Source organism: Rhineura floridana, chromosome 5, assembly GCF_030035675.1.
Source record: "Rhineura floridana isolate rRhiFlo1 chromosome 5, rRhiFlo1.hap2, whole genome shotgun sequence".
NCBI lineage: Eukaryota > Metazoa > Chordata > Lepidosauria > Squamata > Rhineuridae > Rhineura > Rhineura floridana.
The window spans coordinates 72,488,753-72,504,443 of record NC_084484.1 but is presented as its reverse complement, the minus strand read 5'-3'; positions in this window follow the sequence as shown (position 1 = coordinate 72,504,443).

Genomic DNA, 15,691 nt, shown 5'->3' with positions numbered 1-15,691 from the left:
TGACTTTCATATGTTAATTATGTGTTTAGTCTGGGCTGGGGAAGGACACATTTCTTGCACCACCATTCAGTTTTGTTGGGTAGCCCCAGTTCTAGTGTTCTGAGAGAGGATAGTCTTTACACTGTTTATAATTTTATCAACTTTAATGATATTCCCTTAATTATGTTTTTTTTCATAACTTAGATTTTAGTAAGAGTTATTCCACATCCTGGGGAATGATGATGTTCCTTGGGATTCTAAAGGTTATTGTGTATGTATGTGTGTGTGGGGGGGGTGTTGCTCTGATTTCAACACCCTCAGTTGCAGCTGCAAGTGATGTCTTCCCATGGGTATCTGGTTGGCCACTGTGAGAATGTTGTGAGAATGCCAGGATGCTGGACTAGATGGGCCATTGGACTGATCCAACAGGGCTCTTCTTACATTTGTATGTCTACTTGACAAAGTTATCACCAAGTGATGATATGCAGAGGCTGTCAGGCAAGTAGGACTTGCTCATTATGGGACTTCTACACTATACAGCCGTTCATGCTTCCTAATGTGATGAAGCCAGAAAAGAATTCTGTTGGGGCACTTGCCAGTACTTGTCAGAAAGTGTTGTGTATCAAGACCAATTATGTTAGTTAATATACCTCTATGAAATAAGAATCCAGTTTACGCTCAGGTTTTATAGTGTAAAATCATCTCTCTCTTTATAAATAATTGTGTGGTTTGTGGGATAGGGAATAGATGTGTATGTTGAAATAGCTGTGTTGGATGTCTCCATGATGACACATCAATCATGAATAAGTAAAAAAAGATTTAGTGTTGTAGCTGATAGCAGCTTCTCCCATGTAATTATTTATATATGCTGTAAAGAAATACCTTGATTATTGAATAAGAAAGTGTCATAACTCCAAAACACTTTGCTTGTAAGACAGTGTTGATAAAACCATCTTTAGAAATAATAGAGGTGGTTTCCAAATTGAAGTAGTTCCTGAAGACTAACAAATTAGTTTCCGACAGATGGGCATGGAGGAGGTCTATTGTTTAGATCCAGATCCTGGAATGTTGCCTTTTTATCTGTTTTTAATTTTTGTAAAAGTTGTAATAGAGTTGTTTCTGTTTTTTTGTATTGTTACAGCATAAATGTGTTCTAATTTTTATAGTCACACTAGTTGCTCATATAAATGTATAAAAATTAAAAATAATAAAATAAGGAATACAAAGTAATACAACAAACGAAAATGGCAATAGTTTATACAAATAATCAGTGAAACTCAAAGTTGCCTAAAGTTTAAAATGCTAAAATTAGCTGTTCTGAAAAACCTTAAAAAAAAAGAAGTGTTTTTGCCTGGTACCTAAATGTGAGTAAAGAGAGCACCAGATCCCCCATGGTAGGGAACTCCCAAAGGTGAGGAACCACCACTAAACAGAGTCTGAGCTTATAAATGTAAATCACACTAAAATTAGTGGCTTAGATCTTCAGTTACTCCTTGGTTTATATAAGGGAAGGGACAATTTCCATGTGCAGCCCTTTCACACACCATATTCCACCCCATTTCCAAGAATCCACCAGTCCACAGGAGATATTGTGGAGCACAGAGGAAAGGTGTCATGGCCTTGGGCCAGGAATTCCCAGATGAAGATGCAACAATAGCCTCAAGCAGCCACAATAGCAGTAGACATATCTACTCCCCTTTCCGCATGGATCTGCTTCCACCAGAGCTAGCATTTCATCCTTTGGACTCCAAAGAGATACCTCTTCCACTGGACTCTAGTGGATCTCTTACTCAGAGGATCAGGAAAGACTTAAGGAGCTTTCTCCAAAGATGTCCCTGCAGCTTGAAACCCCATAGCCTAGAAGATACCAGGCATCATCCATTGAACTGGCCAGATACAGCATCCTGGGCAAGTTTTAATCTTGACTACATGGCCTAGACTAGAAAGTGGTTGCCTCAGCTGCAAGGCTGCTAACTGTGATTCACCACTACCTTGGTCCTAGTCCAAGGTCATGTCCTAACTTAAGCTTCCAGTAAAATCCAGACACCATGTTCTCCATCTTGCTTAGGGCTTCTGTTTGCCTTCATGGTGATGGGCATCACAATGGATCACAATCTTATCTATCCTTTGTAATACATGAAATTTAGTGAACAATTACAAACACAACAAAATATTAAACAAAATTATGTGGTGCAAAAAGAAAATGGCTGTCAAATTCTAATATATTCATTGAACTCTCAGAAAAACCTTTAAGGGCCAAACTAGACTCAGACATGTTTATTTTTATGCTGCCTCTATTGCATTTGCAGAGTGTTGTCCCAGGAGACTGTTCCAAGTGGTCCGGAGCCTGGTCGGTCCAGTTGCTCCGGCACCGATGGAGCGTGATAAGGTCTCCTGTGACGAGTTTGCTAAACACTTTGCGGATAAAATCGATCATATTAAAAGTGATATTCCGTACACTGTGGATACAGGGAGTGAGCCAGAGGTGACCAGTGTTGCTTCGGTGGCGTGGGATCAGTTCCAGCTTCTTCCCTCTGATGAAGTGGACAAGGTGCTTTCAACCCTAAAGCCAACCACCTGCCTACTCAATCCTTGCCCTTCGTGGCTCATTATGAGCTGCAAAGATAGATTGGGTGAGGGGATCAAGCTGGTGGTAAATACATCGCTTGAAGAGGGAGTAATGCCATCACGTTGACGTTTGTGCTGGCAGCGGCGCTTTCTGCGGGCTTGGAAGTGGAACCGAGGAAGAGAAGAAGAAAAGGAAAGAAATTAAGAACAAAAATTGTGGCGGTGGCGACGAGACTTGGTGGGAGCGGAGTGTGCGTCGCCGTCACGGCTGATATTTGAAATTGCTGCTGCTGTGCTGCTTGGTTGTGAACTGACGGGGTCCGGCTGTGGCCGTGGCTCCTTTTTGGGGTGTGTGCCATCACCATTGAAGAACAACTGCCGTTGTGAGCTGGGCAGCTGCCGGGGCACCATTGCTGTGGCCTTACATCACAGTTGTTGCCGCCGCGGGCCGTATCATTCCCGGGAACCATCGCTGCGGCCTGTTTTTCTTAGCCACTGCCACCCCCTGCTTGTCTGGGCCTTGTGTCGCTGCAGTGATTGGACTGTTGCTGGTTATCTAGCATGGAAGAAATTGTGTTGGTTTGAGATGGGGTGTGTATGAATGTGTGAATGTGTAATTGGGGCGGTATTGATTTAGTTTAATTTATTAATTTAATTTAATTATTTTCATACTTGCTATAGGGCACGGAGGCGGGTCTCCGGACTGATATTAATTAGGGTGGGTGGCCTATTGACTGGCAATTAGGGATAGAGTCATGTGCAAGTCAGGGAGGGAGGTAGGGGGCCAAGCTATTGAAAGATTGGGTGGCAGGTGCTGGAAGGGTGCTGTTAGCAGACCACGCCAGAATAGGGGAACAGGGGATAGATGCATTATACCCATCCCCTGTTCCGGGTCGGCCCAGAACCAGACGAAAACTGGGGGATGCAAGGTTCCTACCAACCTTCGACTGTTGCTGTGTAATGCCAGGTCTGTGGTACAAAAAACTTCGCTCCTCCATGATATGATCTTGGATGAGCGGGCAGACCTGGCATGTATTACGGAGACTTGGTTGGACGAGGCCTCTGCTCCCATTCTTGAGGCCATGTGTCCACCAGGTTTCCGTTGCGCACAGCAGCCGAGGGTGGGAAGGCGGGTAGGGGGCGTGGCAGTCATCTACCAAGAGTCCTTGGTTTTTGCCAGACTCCCTCTCCATAGGACTCAATTTGTTGATTGTATGTACTGGAGGTTGGGCCCGAAGGGCAGTTTAGGAATCCTGCTAGTGTACCGCCCACCCCACTGCACGGCAGACTCCCTGGCCGAGGTGCTGGAGGTGGTCTCGGCTGTACAGGCGTTGTCCCCAGAATTGTTAGTGCTGGGTGACTTCAACGTGCATGCCGAGACCACTCTCACTGGAGCCCCTCGGGATTTCCTGGAAACCATGGCTTCCTGGGAACTGCACCTTAGTAATAATGGGCCCACCCATGTAGCCGGTCATGCTCTCGACCTTGTATTTGTCCTGGAAGAGGAGAGCAGTGCTCTGAAGTTGGGAGTGGCTTATTCCACTCCTGTGTCATGGTCAGATCACTACCTGGTAAACATGGACTTCTCAATGCCGCGCCCCTCCGCAGGGGCGAAGGACCCATTAGAATGGTCCGCCCCAGGCGCCAAATGGATCCGAATGGATTCCTAACTGCGCTAGGGGAACTGGAACCTGCTGAAGGTCGCCCGGTCGAAACCCTGGTGAAGGAGTGGAATGATGAGATCACCAGGGCATTAGACCGGGTGGCTCCGAAACGTCCTCTCCCCCTGAATAGAACTCAGTTAGCACCGTGGTATACACCACAGTTGCGTACTCTGAGACAGGAGGTGAGACGACTAGAACGCCGGTGGCGGAAATCCCGCTCCAAAGATGTCCAGACACAGGTTAGAGCAGCAGTAGCTGCCTACCAAGTGGCAATAAAGGCAGGAAAGAAGGCTTTCTTTGCTGCCTCTATTGCGTCTGCGGAGTGCTGTCCCAGGAGGCTGTTCCAGGTGGTCCGAAGCCTGGTCGGTCCAGTTGCTCAGGAACCTTTGGAACAGTCAAGGGCCTCCTGTGACTTATTGGCAAAGCACTTCGCCGATAAAATCGAACACTTACGGAGCTCGATCCTGTGTGCCGTGGACACAGTAAGTGAACCAGAGTTGGCCAGTTGCATACCGGTAAGTTGGGATCGGTTTCGGCTTCTCCCTTCTGAGGATGTGGACAAGGTGCTTTCGACTGTGAAGCCTACCACTTGCCTAACTGACCCTTGCCCATCGTGGCTCCTTGTGAGCTGCAGAGAGAAACTGGGCATGGGGATTAAAGCGGTGGTAAACGCATCCTTGCAAGAGGGTGTGATGCCATTAGCTTTCAAGGAGGCAATTGTAAAGCCCATCTTAAAGAAGCCCTCCTTGGATCCCCAAGTTTTTAATAACTTTCGCCCAATTTCGAACCTACCATTCTTCGGCAAGGTCATTGAGCGAGTGGTGGCCAACCAGTTGACAGCACACTTGGATGAAACGGATTACTTGGATCCATACCAGTCGGGTTTCAGGACTGAAACAGCCTTGGTCGCTCTGGTAGATGATATGAGGAGGGCATTAGATAGGGGAGAATTCACCTTTCTTGTCCTCCTCGATCTCTCAGCGGCTTTTGATACTGTCGACCACAGTATCCTTTTACATCGCCTGGAGGGATTGGGAATTGGAGGCACTGTATTACAGTGGTTCCGTTCCTTTCTCTCTGATAGGTACCAACAGGTAGCACTGGGGGAGGAGGTTTCAGACCCTTGGCCTCTCAATTGTGGTGTGCCGCAGGGCTCTATCGTCTCTCCAATGCTATTTAATATTTACATGAAGCCACTGGGGACAATCATTAGGAGATTTGGGCTGCAGTGTCACCAATATGCGGATGACACTCAGCTCTATCTCTCATTTAAATCTTCACCAGAGTTGGCTGTGGAGACCTTGTCCAACTGCCTGGAATCCGTGAGTGGATGGATGGGAAGGAACAAGCTGAAGTTGAACCCCGATAAGACCGAGGTGCTACTCGTGGGGAACAAGAGAAGGTTGGGAGATGTTGACCTGAAATTCAATGGGGTGAGTTTACCCCTGAAGGACCAGGTCCGCAGCCTTGGGGTTGTGCTTGATTCCAGGCTGTCCATGGAGGCTCAAATTTCGGCAGTGAGCCAGGCAGCCTGGTATCAACTACACCTCATACGAAGGCTGCAACCCTACCTTCCTGTTCATCAGCTCCCACTGGTAGTACACGCCCTGGTCACCTCTCGATTGGATTACTGTAATGCGTTCTACGTGGGGTTACCCTTGAAAACGGTCCGGAAATTACAACTTATACAAAATGCAGCGGCTCGACTACTTACGAATAGTCGCCAGCGGGATCACATCACACCAGTGTTATTCGATCTACACTGGCTTCCAGTTGCTTTCTGGGCCCAATTCAAGGTGTTGGTATTAACCTTTAAATCCCTATATGGTCTCGGCCCAGTTTATCTAAAGGAGCGCCTTCAACGCCACCAATTATGCCGCCCGACATGATCAGCCACACAGGGCCTTCTCTCAATCCCGCCGACAAAAACAGCTAGATTGGCGGGAACTAGAGAGAGGGCATTCTCAGTGGCGGCCCCCACTTTATGGAACTCCCTCCCACAAGATCTACGGCATGCCTCTTCCCTAAATGTATTCCGTAAAGCCATAAAGACTTGGCTCTTTCAACAGGCCTTTGGGATTTCCGGGGAGGGTTAACCGTTATGACTGAAATGCCTCTAACCCTGTATTTATATTGTTCTTGCTGCTGTATTGTTTTTACATTGCATTATTGTATTATTGTATTCTGTTTTAATTGTTACATGTACGTCGCCTAGAGTGGCCAATGGCCAGATAGGTGACACATAAATTAAATTTTATTATTATTTATTATTATTATTACTGCTCAAGGAGGCGATAATAAAACCAATCTTAAAAAAGCCCTCCTTGGACCCTCAAGATCTGAATAACTTTCACCCAGTCTCAAATGTGCCATTCTTAGGCAAGGCGATTGAGCGGGTGGTGGCTAAACAGTTGCAAGCACACTTGGAAGAAGCGGATTATCTGGATCCATTTCAGTCGGGCTTCAGACCGGGGCATGGGACGGAAACAGCCTTGGTCACCTTGGTAGATGATATGAGGAGGGCGTGGGATAGAGGCAAATGCACCTTCCTTGTCCTCCTTGATCTCTCAGCGGCTTTTGATACCGTTGACCATGCTATCCTCTTGGACTGCCTGCAGAGGTTAGGCATAGGGGGCACTGTATTGCAGTGGTTCCATTCCTTCCTCTCTGGGAGATACCAAAGAGTAGCACTGGAGGAGGAGGTTTCGGATCCTTGGCCTCTCACTTGTGGGGTGCCACAGGGTTCTATCCTCTCTCCAATGCTCTTTAACATCTATATAAAGCCGCTGGGGGCAATCATCAGGAGATTTGGGCTGCAGTGTCATCAGTATGCGGATGACACGCAGCTCTATCTCTCATTTAAATCTTTACCGAGGTTGGCTGTGGAAACCCTGTCCAAGTGTCTGCAGTCGGTGAGTGGCTGGATGGGAAGGAATAAGCTGAAGCTGAATCCTGACAAAACCGAAGTGCTGTTTGTGGGAGACAAGGGAAGGTTGGGGGATACAGACCTGGTGCTTAACAGGGTACGTTTGCCCCTAAAAGACCAGGTCCGTAGCCTGGGGGTTGTTCTTGACTCCCAGCTGTCCATGGAGGCTCAAGTTTCAGCGGTGAGCTGGGCAGCTCTGTATCAACTTCATCTGCTACGGAGGCTACGCCCCTACCTTCCCAACCATCTGCTCCCACCGGTGGTACATGCCCTGGTCACCACTCGCCTAGACTACTGTAATGCGCTCTACGTGGGGTTACCCTTGAAAATGGTTCGGAAATTACAACTGGTACAGAATGCGGCGGCTCGTCTTATTAAAGGCAGCCACCGGCAAGATCACATCACTCCTGTGTTGAAGGAGTTGCACTGGTTACCGGTTGTTTACCGAGCCCAATTCAAGGTGTTGGTCTTAACCTTTAAAACCCTATACGGTTGTGGCCCAGTTTATCTGAAGGAGCACCTCCAGCATCGTCAGGGATGCCGCTCAACAAGATCAGCCTCAGAAGACCTTCTCTTGATCCCACCGGTTAAAACAGCTAGACTGGTGAGGACTAGAGAGAGGGCCTTCTCAATAGTGGCCCCCACCCTGTGGAATTCTCTCCCAAATTATCTCCGCCATGCCCCGTCTATGATGAGCTTCTGCCGGACCTTGAAGACCTGGCTTTTCAGGCAGGCTTTTGGGGCGGGTTAGGTTCTTACTGTTTTTTAAAATTTTTAACTGTTTTATGTACTGTTTTTACTTTGTACGTCGCCCAGAGTGGCTGGACAACCAGCCAGATGGGCGACTAATAAATTTAATAATAAATAAAATAAATAAATAAATAAATAAATTAAACACACACTGGTTGGATAAGCAAACCTGTCTCACACTCTTGCCTTACCTGTCCATGCTTGATTTAGTTTAGATTTCTTCCCTAGCTTGGCTATAGTGCCAGACTTGAACTTGCCAAAGAGAACATTTCTTAAAGCAGTGGGGCCGCGGAGATGGGAGAGTTTCCTCCTGTGTCTGGCATACTCTTTTTAGTGTTAAAACATAACCCATCCCACTTTTAGAGATGAACATGTTTAATAAATGCTTACATCTGATTTGGCCCTAAGTCTAAATCAGGGCAATGGATAATTTGCATGGGCAAACATAAGTTGAAGAAGGCAAAATAATAGCATGTGCAAACAAACACTGTTTTGTACTTGTTTATAAAAGACTCCATCTATGTAATAAAATGGGTTGGCTATAGTCTTGGCGGTTTCACAGTTTTAAACTTTCAGGTGAAAGAATGGCATTTCCCATTTTTTCTGTCTGTCTGCTACTGCAAAGACTCCTGCGGTAGCAGACCAGCAAGTTTTAATGTTGTGCATGCAACAAAGGAATCCAGTGTAACAGTTGTTCTAGTGGAAACTCATTACACAACAAATAGCACAATCTATTGTTCAACATAGGTACCAGCAGAGCTTGGAAAAGTTACTTTTTTGAACTACAACTCCCATCAGCCCCAGCCAGCATGGCCACTGGATTGGGCTGGTGGGAGTTGTAGTTCAAAAAAGTAACTTTTCCAAGCTCTGGGTACCAGCAACCTACTTATGAATTGTCTTGCACAACAATGTTCTGCTGATACAAAGCAAAGACTTTAACTTCGCAGTACACTGGAATGGATGCAACCCAATATCTTTTGAAATGTTGGTACTGTGGATTTGCTAGCAAATATCGCTGTTTGACTTACAGTCAGAATTATATCAGGGCTTTGCTTATTCTTGGCCCATGTCTTAAACTTGTGCTCCTGAACTGCTTCTGGCCCACAAAGATTTCCTACTTTCTGAGGAATGAACACAACAGTGTGAGTTTCTTTAAAACAAACACACACACACACAAGATTTCATGTTGCTTGCTAAAATACATGCAAGGAGCGAGCCATTCTTCAGAGGGAATATTGTTGTTGCTGGCATCTTTCTTTGCCTCTTCTCATCTATCCTGCAGAATTATGCCTGTTGTCATGACAATGGACCATGATCTTCAGCTTTGTTTAGCATTGAAAAGCAACTGTATATGAAATATTCGGCATTGCTCTTTAAATATTTCCGTTTGGGTGAGTCTGTGGCTCAGTTCTGCCGTCAACCAAATGAAGAGGCATCAGTGAAACTTATCCTAGGCATATTTGCATCTGCTGTTCCCTTCTCTTTTTTCAGCAGTGTCCTTTTCTTGGCACCTGAATAAACATTTGCAAATATTTATCATTTTCTACCCTGCCATAGTGCATTTGAGAGCTTTCCCACAACTCCCCTATGTAAAATAATGAGCATGCTCCTCCTTTTTAATATAAACATGCAACTAATGTGCCCCTTGTCACTGTAGACATCTGTTATATGTATAGTAGGCATTATGGTGCTCACAGATCAGTCATTTTGTATCTGCACATGTTTGCGTGGTGGTCTGAAATTTGCAATTTGTATAGATAGAAAGCAGGGTCTTTCTCATTACATACTATAATATTAACCCCATACTTATAACTGAATGCACTAGAGTTGTCCTGTTCTCTAGATCTGTCTTATTAAAATGAAATGCTTGCAGCCCAAATTTACCATCCAGCAGTTGACTAAGGGCCATAGCACGTCATAGAAGAAAAAGCTGAATTTGACTTTTAGCCATTGTTTCTTCTTTAGTAAAACTGTAACAGTGAGGAAGATTACTGTCATTTTAGCAAGATAATCTGTTCTTAAATGTGTACAGAACAAATCTGATAACCAAGTAGTAGTATGCATAAACTCCTTGAGCATGCATTTCACCCCTGCTCCCAAAAGCTAGTTGTCAGAACAGGAATTTTACAAAAATCCCAGTGACTGCTTCTCAGACATACAGTAGTAGTAGTTGTTGTTATTGGCTGAGTCATTCCCTTTGTCTTATAGACTCCCTAGCTCTGAGTGCATTTTCCTAGTTTGTGTAGAGTGTGGTAATGGTGTTAGAAGCCACTTGAGGGACCACAAAAAGGAAGTATCCTAGCACATCTCAGTAAAAATTTGTATTTGTGGACATTAATTGGACAACACCACAAATTATGTTTTACTGAGTTTCTCCTCTGCCACCTGTCTATATCTAAGGATGTATGTACAGTAAGGCCCTACTCATACAGCGGGTTAGGTTCCCCGCCGAAAAGCAAAAAACACTGTAAAGCGGTACACAGCATCAAAATGGTGGTGAAAAAGGCGGGAAAGTCTGACAGCACCATGCCCCTCAAGGGAGAGCAATAGTGGCCGTCACGGTAGAGCAGACAGGTGCCTGGGGGGAGCAGTGACAGGTCAACCACCCCGGCAATCGACTACTGGAGCCAAGAACCACCACCACGCACTCTAGGAGGTCCGTGCCACCAAGTGCTGCCGCCTCCCCCCTCAACCAGAGCTGCAAGCACAAGCTCCGAAAAAAGAAAGGGGGGAAGGGAGAAAAAAGACTGTTGCCAGGGGAGAGAGCTGCCACCATGAGCTCCAAAGGTGCCGCAGTAGCAAGTACAAGGAATTGCCGCTGCGCGCTCCAGGCAACTGCAGTAGCAAGCCGTGGGGGGAGGAAGCCATCGCCGCGAGGCCAGGCGGGGAGAGGACAGACAACAATGATACGGTCAAGCAGATTGTGAACAGAAGCCGCCACTGCGAGTTTCAGACTCGCCGCTTCTGCCTGCAGGCGCAGAAACGGCCCTGGAGGAGGGAGAGACATGGCCACCACAGCTCCAAGAACAGCGGCAGCACCAGAAACCTCCACCGTCCCCAAACAAAAGAGGGCAGGCAGGGTAAAAATGAAGATGGTGGGGAAACAACTGAAACCAAACACCCCAAACCAGCTCCATGAACGGACAAAGGTGAAAGAGGGAGGGGGGAAAGCTGGGACAAAAACCCCAACAACAACCGACCCCCAGTCCCAACGCACTCTCTCACACACATTACCCACGTGATGGCATGCTACCGCCGTATTAGCAAGCTGCCGAGAAATGGAAAGCCAAGAAGCAGGGCCCTACTGTATATATTTGTTTTACACATCTTCCCTGAATAGTGGTGTTTCTGTTGTTCCAACATAATAAAGGACTTAACTGGGGGGTGGGGTGGGGTAATCTTAAGAAAGGTGGAAAATATTTGTGGTAACACAGAAATGACAAACCAATTCAAGTGAGGGCATTCCGAACACCTTTTCTGAAACCTGTTTCTTGAGCAGCGTATGTGATAGGGATCATATATTGCCTTTATCACTGACTATGCACGGTCCTACTTTTTTTCTTGAATGGAAATGTCTTTTAGTAATGGAACTAAATGGTCACTTAGCAGTTTGAATAAGGGGCAGGCTATCATATAGATAAATCTATATAGCCAGATCACAGTAAACAAGCAAGGGTCAGGTGCATGGCAAGCCATACTTCTGAAGCAGAAGCCCAAGATTAAGCCCAGGAAACCATATGAAATACATATGCGAGAGAATCTACTTTGGGGTCACCTAAAGGCCTAGGTAGAATTTAGCTTCTGAAATCTGTCTTACTGTGGCAAACACCCCGTGAATTCACTGCAACGGTGACATTAATACTGCCCAAATAATGACATATGCATGATCAGGGTCACTTTGCTTGTATTTATTTACTGAATTTTTAGCTCACCCTTTGTTTCATGTAGCAATCAGAACATGGGTTCCAAGATATAAAAATCAACTTTAAACACATATGGGTAATAATTAAAAAAAGATTTCATGAAAATGGAGGAGCACAGAATAAAAACTAAGGGACTTGAACCACAAAATTCATTTCCTCCAAAGACCCAGGAAAATTGGCCCAGAATTCCAAATTGTATTTGCCATCCATGCCTCCAGGGGGAGATTTCCATAGGTGGGGTACCACAACAAAGAAGGCCCTACCCCATATCACCAAATAGCATGCTGTATCTCCCAATGAGATGAGGACAGTCCTCCTGCCAACCTTTAGACTGGTTGTTTGGGGAGGAGGCATCACAACAGATAACTGGCTTTCAGGTCATTTAGAGCAGGTTTAGGAAATCTTTGGCCCTCCAGATTTTGCTGAGCTACAAACCTCATCAGCCCTAGCAAGCATGGCCCAATGGCTAAGCGTGAATTGAGTTGTAGTTTGGCAATTTATAGAGGACCACAGGCTCCCCACACTTGATTTAGAGCCTTACAGGTCAATACCAAAACCTGAAATTGGTCTGGTAACATAGACAGCCAGTGCAGAGCCCACACAGGAAACTATAGGTCATAAACAGTTATGATGTGGAGCCCTGATCATGTGGAAGTGTGTTTTTATTTTTATTTTTTAGCAGTGACCACATTACCATAGGGGGCATGTTTAATCGGGCTTCAAACACACCAGGCTGTGGGCTAATAGTACACATGGCACCAAAAGGTAGACGCCACAGAAGATTACCTAGGAGCTGCCATCCAGTTTGAAAGCTCTGTCCCAATATACTCCAGAAGTATTATTGCATGATCCTGCTTGGTCTACATTATTTCTTACGCTGAGGTTATTGCACTAACAAAGAACACACAACAGGCAGGAATACTACAGTCTCACATCCTTCACATTGATTCTGATCTGATAATGTCTTCTGTCGATATCTTGTTGGATATTTAGATCAAAGAACACCAGAATGGAGGAACAATAATGTGTTGAGATTTGTTCTAGCTGGTACTTGGCTTTTCTATTTGTGACAAGGATTACAATTTAAGCAATTGCTTGCCTTAAAGGCACTCATTCGCTATATGGTGTTATTCATTCCTCATTCCCTTTTCCTCTTTCTATTTTTTCTCCAAGCTTTATAAAAAAATCAGTTCCAAATACAGTCCTGGCTTTATAACAAGTTCATTCCCAAATAAATACATCTATTTGTGGGTTTATTTGTTATGTGAGGGAAAATATTACATTGGCCCATGTGAACCATTGATTATTTTGAAAATCTTGACTTATCCTATCCTGTCCTATCTTAAAAATATGTAACTTTACCATGGGCAAAGCAATGTGTTTTAGTTACATTTGGAATTTAGCCAAGTCAGTACTTATACTTTATTTTCTGTACTAAAACCTGCCTGTCCCAGTTTCCTCTCAAAAGAGCCTTGCTTCTTGCATTTGATGAATGTATGGGAAAAGACCAATGTTCAGATTTTTCAGCATTGTGCCGAGTTCCCTCTGCCAATATTTAAAAATTAAGCCAAAATATGTGGTCCATACCCCACCAAGCTCATGGTGTGTAGCTTACATTCTTCAGGCTATTCTGGTGGTGAATAAATGCCATGGAATGCACCCAGCTCAGAACTTGGGGAAGGGAAGAGGGGAACAGGCAGATTTTCCAATACATCAGATGTGAAGGATGGAAATGTAAAAAACTGTAGCTTTTGAGATGCTGCATTATTTTCTAAGATAACTCCAAATAAAGCAGGCTAGTTTAGACTTCCAAAAGCTGCCAAAATATTATTATGCAGTGGCACTATAAATTGTGCAATTGATTTGTGAAATGGCGCCTGGATCTAAGAGTGTGCACATTCCTGAACATGTGCCTGATTTTGGTTTTTTTATAACTGTCTTGCAAAACTCTCTGCATGAAAAGAGAGGCATTTGGCAATGAGATGCAAGAACTTTTCAAAGGAGGAAAGTTGGCAGAGTTCATATACTGTTTCCACTGATTTTTGCTTTAAAACCTCTTGCTCCTGATTACCAAGGTGCAGCATTTTATTTTTAAATCAAGGGAGTTCAGTTTGGGAAAGGCTTCTTTATTCATTAAGATCATTGTGAATAAAAGTAGGTGCATGCATGTGTTGGTAATGGTAAGCCCCTTTGGAATCATAATCCTAGAGATGTAATGAAGCAATTCCATGGCTGTTTTGCAACCTGCCCAGCTCTACGTAAATCCACAACAAGCCCTAGTTTGGCTCTGTGAACTTGCCTTGCCTTGGAACAACACAACAAAGTTAAAATATAGCTCCAACCCCTAATCCTAAATAATTTTATTTTGAAATTCAGTTGATACCAATTACATTCATTTAACACGGCAATTGAAAATTAAGATTGTGGGACTATCCTTGACTTCTTGGGACCTGAGTTGCAAAGGTAATGCAAGCCTCTAGAGAAGGCTTAGTCCAGTTCCATTCTTAAAATGAATGTGTGAACTAAAATTATGCATCCAGTCAATCTACGTTCTGCGTTGAGAGCAGCTGGATTCTGTGACCAAATTATACAAATTGAATAGGTTTGCATAAGTTATTATTTGGCATAATTCTGGGTGGTGGTGGTACAAGCCCCCACCCCAAGCTATCATCAGCATTGTCTGAAGAGGTGTAGTTCTTAAGAGCAAAACAGCAAGTTGTTGAATTCTCCCATGTCTTTAGTCAGCTCCTTGAAGTCTGCCTCCCAAGCTTATTTTCTCAAAGCCAAGGCTCTCTTGTGATCATCAAAGCCCATATACGGGGGAAATCTACTTTGGGGAGGGGGGCATACTGCCCAATAATGAAAAGTAAGTGTATAATGGAGTGTTCCTTAGAAGTGGAATATCAATGGGATTCAAACCTTTAGGTAACAGTTTTGTCTTTAGGTCATTTCCCTGGATGCTGGTGTTCGTCCCACTTCCTAATATATTTTGACGGTGTGTCATGTATAGCATTAGGAGCAGGGTGATGAGGTGGTTAACATGGGCAAATCAGCCCATTTAACAATCCAGAGGGTCTATCAACAGACACCTGCTGGCTCAAGCTTGCTTTTGGTGTCCATAAGAAAAATAGGATAAATTTGTACCATGTGGGCTTTGAGCCAGGATTGACTGTGCAAAAGAAGCCTCTGAGCCATCTGCCTCTCAGTTCAGTTTGAAAATGGAGAGTTGAGATCTTTAAGTATTCATTTGCCTTGGAACGTTTTATTCTTTCCAAGTGCCAGGCTTTTATGCCCAGGGCCGTAGTCACACTTTCCTTCAATAAATCATACTACTGACACTTCTAGGGTTCCTGTAGAATAAGTTGCTATTCCACCTAATGGCATGTATTATCAAGTAAGTACGATGCTCTAGAATATTTCTTGGCTTTTATTGTGTGGCATTTTCTTCTCTTTGAAGTTGCTAACGGGACATTTCATTCTCCCACAGGAATACATTTATCTGTCCTTTCCTTTCCATCAGACATATCTCATTGCTAAATAAATAAATAAAATAAATCCAATGAGTACCCAGTGGAGAAATTAGACTGAGCTGCCTGCTTCTTTGCTGCTTTCTACACACATCCTGTTACTATGGGCAGGCTGCCTTTCCCATCACTTTGGATCAGATCATTTACTACTCTTTTGTCATTTTGACCGTTATGAGAATAGTAGGCAGATCGGTTTATAGTTGGATATAAACTTCTCTATTTCCAAAGAGCTCACTAATTTTTCAACAACATCAAAGGAACAATGATTTATTTGTTTCCCTTGTATGTAGGAATGGAAAGCATTAGTTTATTAAAAATTGTTGCCAGTATGAATCCCCATTAGACTGTTTTTAA